We start from the raw sequence: 11,512 nt of genomic DNA on the forward strand, positions 1-11,512 counted from the left end.
TAATTTTTTTTAATCCGTTAAGTTTATCTCAAGTATACAAATCATGATACTTTATTCTAAGTAGGACGGTTTTTACCTGGATATTTATTTATTGTTTTTCCCAGCTCTTTGTGGCCATATCAAACCTACTGTGAAAGAAATGGCATAGAAACTATTTTCACACCCAAATTGCTAGCATATTTGCCAATTGATTACAAAGAAATACCAAGTAATATATTCAATTAAATACAGAATTTCAGCGCTCTGAAAATTCTCAACTTTCATTTTGTTTATTTGTTATTTAATTTTTTTATTTACTTTCATTACAGTGTATGATCTATTGAGAACCACTGCTCTAGATAATTACAGAAATTACACACCTCAGGTTTAATTAATTATATATATATATATATATATTTTTTTTTTTTTTTTTTTTTTTTGTCAGATAAAAGTGCCTTGGTCAGATAAAATTGACAGCCTAGGAAGAAGAGTAAACCTGAGCTTGTATCATTTGCAACAGCTGCAAGTCTATACCTTACAGCAAGTCATGAGAAGCAACAGTATTTTATAGAAAAAAGGCCACAGGTCAGAGTTTCGGGTGAGCCATGAAAAAGCATCTTGGAAAGAGAATCTGACTGGAGAATTGGTCAGTGCAGGAGGTCACACTCAAGGTTCACTGACATACAGAGGCAGAGCGGTTGTTGCTCTGCCACGGAGCAGGTTGACACCGCTCTCATACTGAACAAGAGCTGATGTAACCAGAGTGCTGAGAAATACACAGCCACAAAGACTTGGGGAGTAGTTTGTCTAGTGCACTCAAAACAAGAAAGAAAGAAAAAGGACCTGTAAACGTCTGTGGATCCTCTGATGGAGATGTCCTTGGCATGCTTGGATCTTCAAAGGGTGCAGGTGAGAGTCATTGTGCTCCCTGACATCTCACATTACCCTTTTAGCTCCCAGACGGGGGCAGAACATCAAAGAGGAGGCTTAAAAAGCCTGTCATTTTCCCCTCCACATACCTGCAGTCCGTGGTCTCACTCCCTTCTGCTCGGGCCAACAGCTGCAACTTAAAGGAAGAGCTCTTAACTGTACTCTGTCAAATCAAACAATGGGGCTCTTCCGAAGGGCTCACCCCTCAGCTGAGTGACTGGCATTTATAAGGATATGATGGGATCATTTAATTTGTCCGTGACAAATGGATACAGATGCTGGATACAAGTGCAGAGAAGTGTAGCTCATTCAAAGCAGTAATGCATCTGCATAAGAGCACCATATATATATATATATATATATATATATATATATATATATATATATATATATATATATATATATATATATATATATATATATATATATATATATATATATATATATATACGCACACACGTCTATTGCAATATATATATATATATTCAAAAGATTGAAATAATTCATAATTTTAGGTTTTTAAAAAATACAGATATAATTGATAGATCGATAATAATAATATAATATTTTTTTTTACAGTTTAAGAGAACTGATTTTAATATATTTTGAAATTTAATTTATTCATGCAATGGCAAAGCTGAATATTCAGGATTCAGTATCACATGATCCTTCATAAACATTTATGATCAATTATTGATGCTCAATTACTATTCATGTTTATTATCAATATTTTTGTGAAAATTAATTTTATTTTAATTTGCAAAAAAAAAAAAAGTATAAATATTTGTATGTAATTCTTGTGCTGATCAATTTAATTTACTAAAACAAAAAGTGTTAATTTCTAATAATAATAATAATAATATTTAGAAATTTGACATTTTGAAATGTATGGGTGTTTACATTGCACACTGCTGCTTTTTAAAGCAACTGTACATAGTGTTGTGTGTTTTGTTACTTTGGAGCCCCAGTTAGGTGAGTGGAATTCATTTGTCGTAAATACTGTTTGGGGGCTTACGTTTTTAGGTATATTCAGTATAATGCATGATGTACAGGGATTTCATCATTCCCAATCATACTGTACAGGGCATTGTTTGCAGATTTAGTCATGTGTTCCAGCATTACGTAGTTCTAGGTTTTTGCAATTTGGCTGCATTCAAGGTTAATTAATTTGTTCCTATTTCAGTCTTGTTAACAGCATCAAGCGAAGGGTATTCAGTAACCAGACACAGCACCTGTTTCTTATTACAGGGTAATCATATTTTCCTGTCCATATCAGCCATACTGTTGTTCTTTGGAAATTAAATATTGCTGATAACTTTTGGAAACAGCAACTTTGTAAAAAAAAAAAAAACTCTTACGTCACATATTATTTATTTATTTTATTTTTTTAACAATACTTTCTAACCAACAGCAAAGGGGATGGGAACACACTCCAGAACCTGTTAATGGTTCTTGTACATGCATTCTTCATTGAGAAGAACTAAATTTAAAAACACTCGTTCTAAATATCAACTGATTCTTTTAAGTGAATCAAAAGCATGAATGATTCAAATGCATGACTTTAATGAATCAATTCAATTTCATCAATTATATCTCTGATAATATTTCAGCAATCAAGCCATGTGTTTTATCAGCTTTATCAGCAGTTTAGAATCATAACTTGTGATGTCAGATCGGCAAATTAATCACTTTTTTTGATCTAATCAGTCAAGCGGGTTTGCAAAAAGGTCTGAAAATGTTCTCGATTCAGTCTGAATCATTCGGATGGTTATTCATTCACACTGAAATAGAAACCGGATATTTCACAAAACAGAAAACATAAAGACTGCATATTTATATTGTTTGTCAACCACAAAACAGCTAATTTTTTTTTTCATGTGCAGCTTGTAAACAACTCCATGTGGCAGGTAAACCAGATTTGCATCCATTTACTGTATATCGTATCAAAATATATGCACAATTTTTGATGGGGGGACTATGCCCAAGTGCTGATGAAGTGCTTGAAGTGCCTCTGCACTTAAATGAATAAATGAACATATTACTGTGCATACAAACAAACAATGTAATGTAGTTACTTTAATTACAAGTAATGAAATAATGTAAAATGTTAAGTCCTATCACTGCAGTATACAGGTAGTTTGATGTGAGGAACAGCAGGCTGTAACCTGTTGGGTAAATATCAGAACTGTTCCAAGTGTGGCGGGCAAAGCTCTAGATCTTTACAGCTGCATCTGGGGAAGTGTGATGAGGTGCTAAGTGTGTCATAAAGGCAGATCAACACTCTCTAAATCAGGCAAGGACTCTTTCTTCTTTAGCTTTCAAAAACCTTGAGCTAACTGAGACTTAAATCATTATATTGCGCACTGATGTTTAACTCCAGAATCGTCAGAGGTGCTGATAAAAATAATTAGCCTTTATTCACTTGGTGAATTTCTTCTTTCTTCATAAGCCAAGGAAACTGCTGAAATAGTGAACTACTATGATTCACGTGTACAGCTAAAGGTTTTACTGCTCCAATTAATGATTTTCTATAGGGGCTTGTTTCACTTAAAAATATCTGAAGAAATATAAAATTCAAAGAATTCAATGTAAAAATCATTATTTTATGAAGTTGTGAACAAAGATTGTTAGAGTACGCTTCACAAGAAAATGCTTTTTCAGTAGGCCTATTTCTACTTTCAAATTTCACATTTAATAAGGTTTTACTTGCCGTTCTTAGTAATTATTTGTGAAATTTACTAGCAATATGAGTGAACATTTTTTTTCAGTGTATTCTGTTTTTGTTTACCCACATGCCAAAAAGCAACAGCACTCAAAATCCTATATTATATTATATTATATTATATTATATTATATTATATTATATTATATTATATTATATTATATTATATTATATTATATTATATTATATTATATTATATTATATTATATATCAAATAAAATACTCAGGCATTCTCTTTAAATTCTTCTACAAAATCTGTCAAAAGGACAATTTAATTTTTTTTGTCTATGATTATAGATGTTATATTTAATGGTCTCAAAGCAGCAGATAGACTGGATGAAAATGCACATTAATTTATAAATTGCCATATAGCATCAGTTTTGGGTGAACAGTTCCTTCCTTAATCCTACAAGGTGGAATTTTGAAAACACTTAAAACCTGATAATTTAGTACTAACCTATAAAATATTTGTTTAGAAAGTGGAAAATTTGACCTTTTGGACCATTCTCCACAGATGAAATAAGAAAGTGAATTACAGGAAGCCAAATTCAATAAAGAAGATGTTCCATAACTTTCAAAAAGAAACAGAATGGAAAAGCCTATGATGTTGATAACTATGGTGTTAGCAACCAAGAAACATACACCTTGCCAAGTTAGGCCACATTATATACTTTATTGCATTTTTTATTTTATTTTTTTATGTTCCTGTTTTATTTTTCTATTGTTTTCCTAGAGTATTGCCTACCTTTGAATGTCTAGCATATATTTTCACTGTAGTCTCAGACTTCTGAAGCCCACTGTGTGTATATAAGTCTATTTTCCTGTGAATATGACAGATGGAAAAACTTAAAAAGATAAAATGCTCATTGATTAATGGTTTCTTGATGGTCTAAAGGCTGTATAATGTATATTTCTATGACCATAATCTAAATAAACCTTTGATCTCAGGCGTACAAACTTCACGGCCTAGAATTATTGGTTACAAACATGGAAACCTGTAACTGCATTCACAAACCCTCTCAATATAGAACATGCTGTGCTATTTATTGCATCATAAATAAACTGAATGCTATCACACATTCATTCATGCAACCAGTACCATATCTGGCATCAGCCCACATGCAAAAACCACTAATCATTTCCAAATCAAAAAGCCCCCATGAGTGAAACAGATCTGAGTGTAATTTTGTCTCACTGAGCAATTAGATTCTTGAGCTTCGGTGACCAAGCTGTACCATTCTGTGGTTCATTTGCAGCTGCAAAAATAAATAAATAAACAAATAAAATGCACAACTGTCAAACTTTCCAAGTGCAATCACCAAAAGAAGGATGGTAAACTCCAAATAAATATGATTTACAAAGAATATTTTAAAATTCAGGCTATATACATCCATCTTATTCTCTACCTCAGACACAATACCAATGTTAGGATCACAATATATTATTTAATGTCATGAGCTTCAATGTGATTAGTATCTGGGATACAAAATCGTGTTTACAAATTTTCAGAGCCCTTTTCCGGAAAACATAATGGATGATTTAAAATGGTTTAGGAGATTTACGACATGATATTATTAAAATTATTCAAGAGTTTTAACGCAGCATGTCTCGTCTTAAGAAAATAAAATGTAATTTTGTATTTGTAAGATTGTATTTGTAAATTAAGATCATTCTTATTCACAAAAATAAATAAATAAATAAATAAATGAATCTCTTTACAAACAAATTCTGACCCAAAAATGTAAACTATAATTTATATAAATAATTATAATAATATATTTTGTATCATTTTTATGAAATCAAAATTAAGAAAAATATAAAAAAGGAAAAGGGATACTAACCACAATCTATCTATCTGTTGTCTGTCTACTGATCACATTTATATTAAACAGTATACAACAGTTGGTCCAAGTAAAGTCAGATTTTAATTAAAAGTAAATTTCACAAAGTTAGTTGATCTAGGTAACAGAATGTCTATCTTAGCAAGGGTTTAAATAATAGTGTACTTTCTGGTTTGTTCACATACGCACAAACTAACAATTCAGTAACTTCTAGAAAAGCAGACCGTCCACTGGACAAGCACAGATTTTCTCAGTCTTTACACTGCAGTGCATCATCTTTTTACTGATGTTCTTCAGATCTAAAACACATCTGGTCTTGTTTGCCCAGTACACTGCATCCATAATACAGGGTTTACAGAGGACAGGGTCTTTCTTGGCTGGGGTTTTCAGAAGTCTTTGTGCTCTGGGCTATAAGGCCAGTTTAGCTTCTTCACCTGTGGGCCAAAGACAGATGAGACGCCGCCTCAGCCAAGGTGAGCCTCCAGGGGTCACGTTTACATGCATAGATTTGTCTTCCTCAATTGGGGTGATGGTCTTTGAGGAATCATGGGGGAGAAATCAAGAATTCACTTGCGTATTTCCTGGCCTTGGTTAACGTAGACCCTCATGTACAGTACATTCCACGGTTCAAATCATGCACGATAACCTGGTGTTGACGGCTTAACAGCCCCAATTACACAGCCTCATGCTGCAATCACATCCTCCCTGTGTGCACTTAAACATATCACAGAAATTCAAACCCCCCCAAAATTCTTGAAATATATTGTTATCCTGACTGTACACTTTTTCCTCCCCCCAGTAAATAATCAAATATTTGGTGATTATTTAAATGGCTCATATGACGTTGCTAAAAAGAACATTATGTTGTGTATTTGGTGTTATTCACTGTGTTTATGCAGTTTAAGGTTAAACAAACACATTCTTTTCCACATAATGTACATGATTGTAGCTCCTCTACTCCCCGCCTTTCTGAAATGTGTTGATTTTTTACAAAGCTCATCATTCTGAAAAGCGAGGTTTATGTTGATTGGCCAGCTATCCAGTGCATTGTGATTGGCTGAAAACCTCAAGAGTGTGACTGGAAATGTTATGCCCCTTATACTTTTTTATGTAATCCAAAATCAATAAAACCCATTACAAATGAGGCATTTGTTGCATCCTGTGGGGTCATAATTACTTATAATGACTTATACTATGTTTTTACGCATTGCGTTGCGTATCGCACCACGTATACATAAAACCATGTCTGCATCTGTGATTGAAGAAACGTCAAACAACAAGCACTACTCTACACTGCTTTAAACCCATGTTCCAATCATCAGTGGCAAATTCTTTACATTTAAAACATGTACTTACAAGTTGTGAGTCAGAAGTGCCGGACTGTCCTTGGTAAAGTTGGATTTGCCCCACTTTATAGAAACAGCCATTGTATGCTATTCTGCAGGTTCAGGAAAAAGTCCTCCTGACCAGCTTTTTGAAGATGCTGATTTAATTTTCAAGCTGGATTTGGCACCTGCCCACACTGCCAGAAGCACCAAAAGTTGGTTAAATGTCATGGTGTGCTTGACTGGCCAGCAAACTCACCAGACCTGAACCCCTCAGATAATCTATCGACTATTGTCAAGAGGAAAATGAGAAACAAGAGACCAAAAAATGCAGATGATCTGAAGACCACTGTCAAAGAAACCTGGGCTTCCATACCACCTCAGCAGTGCCACAAACTGATCACCTCCATGCCTCGCTGAATTGAGGCAGTAATTAAATTAAATTAAATTACTTATATATTTATTTATTTATTTTTTTGGTCTTATGAAGTATTCTTATTTGTTGAGATAGTGAATTGGTGGGTTTTTGTTAAATGTGAGCCAAAATCATCACAATTCAAAGAACCAAAAATTGTAACTACTTCAGTCTGTGTGCATTGAATTTATTTAATACACGAGTTTCACAGTTTGAGTTGAATTTCTGAAATAAATTAACTTTTCCACGACATTCTAATTTGAGATGCACCTGTACATCATTCTTATGAAAATACCCAAAATGGCAGAACACAGATATATCATCGCAAAAGTGTATTGACTATCTTCATGTTCCAAAATCAAAATCTGCATGTTATTCAGCTGTAGTTATATCTGATGCATTTGTTCATTAGGGATTTCCTGGAATGTCATAAGTTTAAAACTTCCATGAGTTTCACTTGTGAAACAGATATTAAATGAAAGTGTTTAATTACCCATAATGCTCATATCACCCCATTCTGTATCCGAAACTTCAGTAGTTTTTCTGCAAATTACTTAATATTACTTGAGTAATATTATTTTTCAGTACTTTTTCGCCCATCATTAAGCAATTTTCTTCCACCAACCCCCCAACACACACCCCTTTGATAGTGGAATTTGGACTAGATTACTAAAAGTGAGTGACACATGTTTCAAGTGTTTGTCAAATTGTTAACTTGGCCTCAGAATGGGGTAAAAGCGAGGTTTGTTGCATACATCTGAAACTCTAGTGCTAATAAAAAGCAGTTTGACCGACGGGTTGAAAACACTTTTTTTTCTTCTTCTTTTTTTTTTTTCTTTTTTAACAAAATTAGAATACAAGACTTATGTAAGTTGTAGGTCACAAGGAAATGGATGTGAAAAAGGACGAGAGACCGGTCACTGACTCTCAATTTCCTCTATTTCAAACCATGGCGTGCGTTCTAGACTCGTCTGGGTTTCCTCAAGATGAAGTAAGTCATAATCAAATTGGGTTTATTGTATCCCAGCCACTCCACTGAAGTGAGAAAAGGTCGACACAGTAGTGGAATGTCCAGTGGGAGGAAGTGAGATAATAATTTAAACGGCTGCAATGAGTAGACCCTTCCTTGCGGTCAAAACGGAACAGCCCACACTGAAGCAGTAATGATTTTTTTTTTGTCATATATTTATGGAAATACATGAAAAGTTTAAGAGTCATTGACCACTGCTATCACTCGTAGAGGCTCCTCTAAGCTTTAAAAGTCAAAACAACCTCTTTTACTCAATTGGTCAATGTTTGGATGGTTAGCACATGCTGATTGATTTCATGACTACAACATCTGAATTAGCCTATTATAATATCACACCATAGCCAAATTCATATTCATGAGGCCTTGCTGTATTGGCAGGACCCCTGGGTTGCTTATCTGTCAAAAATATTAATACAAATTGAGGAAAGACGGTTCATATTTTAGCTAAAAACAATTGTTTAAAGTTTAAATGTTTTAATGATTAATGATTTTTCACACAACATTAACTGATGGACTGGAGTCATGAGGATCACTTGTGGATTATTGTGATGTTTTGATCAACTGTTTGAACTTTCATTCTGACGGCACCCGTTCGCTGCAGAAGATCCATTGGTGAGCAAATGATGAAATGCTAAATTTCTGAAAATCTGTTGTGATGAAGAAACAATCTCTTGGATGCTCTGAGGGCGTAGATTAAAATTTTTGTGTGAACTGTTCCTTTAAAACTTGCCTTATGCTTATTGTACAAACATGCTGTGTTAGTAAGAAATGTTGTATTGCAAAAGTAAAATGGGTTGCAGACAGCAGGTCACGTGGACTTAAATATTATACAATGTACAAAATGGTACTAAAACAGTCGTTTAGTCTGAGAAGGTGAGAATCCAACACAGCTTAAAGAGACACAGCTGAGAACGTACAGAATCATAAAGGCAGAATAACAAACTCCTAACACTCCAGTTTGTCAGTAAACATTCGGGAGCCACAATATGGCTAGAATCCACAGAGAAATGAATGAAACACAGCAAGGTTAGACTACTCATCTGTTTCTCTGTATGGTTTGTTTATGCAGGATGGAGAAGATGAATGGGTGCCGGAGGTGAGGTGGAGCTTTTAACTCGAGTAGATCATCAAAAGGGATCTGATCTCATCACAAATTACATAAAATAAGAACACAACAATGTAATTTACTTTCTATTATGTAGGTTGATTTAGACACCACACAAAACCAAAAAAAAGAGGGTTGATAATAAATGATCTAAGCACATGTAAACCATCTATATGGCTAAAAGCTATCTATGAGTAATTGTTGATTGTTATTTGGTGTTTGTTACTCTTTTTCCTATCCAGTTTTTGGTGTGTGTTGGTGTGAAAGAGCAGCATATTTGTTTTGCTGCCATGTGAACCTAATAAAACTGTCTCAAAGCGTCTCTTAAGACTGCGTTGGTGAGAGCGCATGTGGTTATTGTTTTTGCTGGTTATTAGTTTTATCGGCTGTTCGTGAGCACCCCATTTAAACCGGCCAGCTCATTTGAAAACAAAAGGGAAATGTTGGGAATTAGAGTCAATTTAGATATGTTTAAGTACTTGTAACTGAAAACATCTAGCCCTGGCAGAACAATCACACCAGGATAAATAACATTAAAGCACCCATTGCAATCATTATTTATCCCATGTGCCCTTTTTGTGTTGCAATCATTTAATTATGACATCTATATGCAAATTCTATACAATCTGAATGGTCACATTTGTGATGTTCCCCCAAAATGTATCTATAAATAACAATGGCATGTTTTCAGAAATACTTCTTTAAAACAAACAAACAAACTTCTAAATATCCAAACCAATCAAAGTTTGGGGTCAATATTTTCAATGCTTATATTAGGCAATAACACACACGTGTATATATATATATATATATATATATATATATATATATATATATATATATATATATATATATATATATCAAAAGTGACCGTAAAGACTTTTATACATCTTTAAAAAAATTATCACATTTTCTACAAAAATATCTATTAGCAAAACTTCCAACATTGATAAGAATAAATCATGTGACACTGAAAACTGGAGTAATGGCTGCTCAAAACTTTGCCATCACAGGAATAAATTACATTTTAATATATATATATATATATATATATATATATATATATATATATATATATATATATATACATGTATTTTTTAATTTTTTTATTCCATTTTGTGTTTTTAGTTCTGTCATTATGTTGCAATGCGGAGCTTCTGTCACAAATACAAATTCCTCGTATGTGTGAACATACCTGGCAATAAAGCTCATTCTGATTCTGATATTAAAATACAAAACTGATTATTTAAACTGCAACATTATTTCACAATATTGCTGTTTTTACTATATTTTTTATCAAATAGGCCGAAATGCTGCCTTGCTGAGCATGAGACTTTTTTCAAAAACGTGAAAATATTTTACAGGTCCCAAACTCTTGAACAGTTTTAAGAGACATTTCCATTCTTTGAAATAAAAAAAATCTATGCAGCTTTCAAGAAGCTGCCTATACGAAACAAGAAGAAGCAATCTATCAAACTGACATTTTGTCTGAATGGAAATTTTGTTTCCTGAAACAAAGAATCCAAAAGGGGAAAAAATGCTTAAAATATGGGTTTAAGATTACAAAACACAACCAAATAAACCAGAATTGTTATTTTTGTTTTATACCCCATGTCAATGCCTTGGATTTTTTCCCTTCTCCTAAGAGCACCAGTGGAGGTAATGGCTTACATCCTGAAAGCAACTTTCTGCTGCCAATTTATTTATTTATTTTTTCTAGCCTGGAATAATGAGGAAAGCAAATTTAAAGGTCTATATATTTCTTTAAGATAAATAAATGGAATTCCAATATCATTCAACTATGAACGCTGGGGCATATTATAGAATCTCATCTGAAATTGAAGGGAATTTCACTCAAAAAATGTTTTATAAATGATATGTTGAGAATATATGTTAAGAATGTTGGCAACCAAACAGTTGTCGATAACCCATGGGACAGAAACAAATACTATGGAAGTCAATTGCTACAGTCAACTGTTTGGTTACCAACATTCTTCAAAATATCTTCTTTTGTGTTTAAAAGAAGATGGAAATTCATAGAGGTTTCGATTACCTTGAGGGTGAGTAAATGACGGCAGAATGCTCATTTTTAGGACTATCCCTTTAACAAAACGTATCCACTTATTGATTTGTTAGATGGTGCAGAACATTTTGCAGTACATTTT

This window comes from Carassius auratus, unplaced genomic scaffold (assembly GCF_003368295.1).
Source record: "Carassius auratus strain Wakin unplaced genomic scaffold, ASM336829v1 scaf_tig00013544, whole genome shotgun sequence".
NCBI lineage: Eukaryota > Metazoa > Chordata > Actinopteri > Cypriniformes > Cyprinidae > Carassius > Carassius auratus.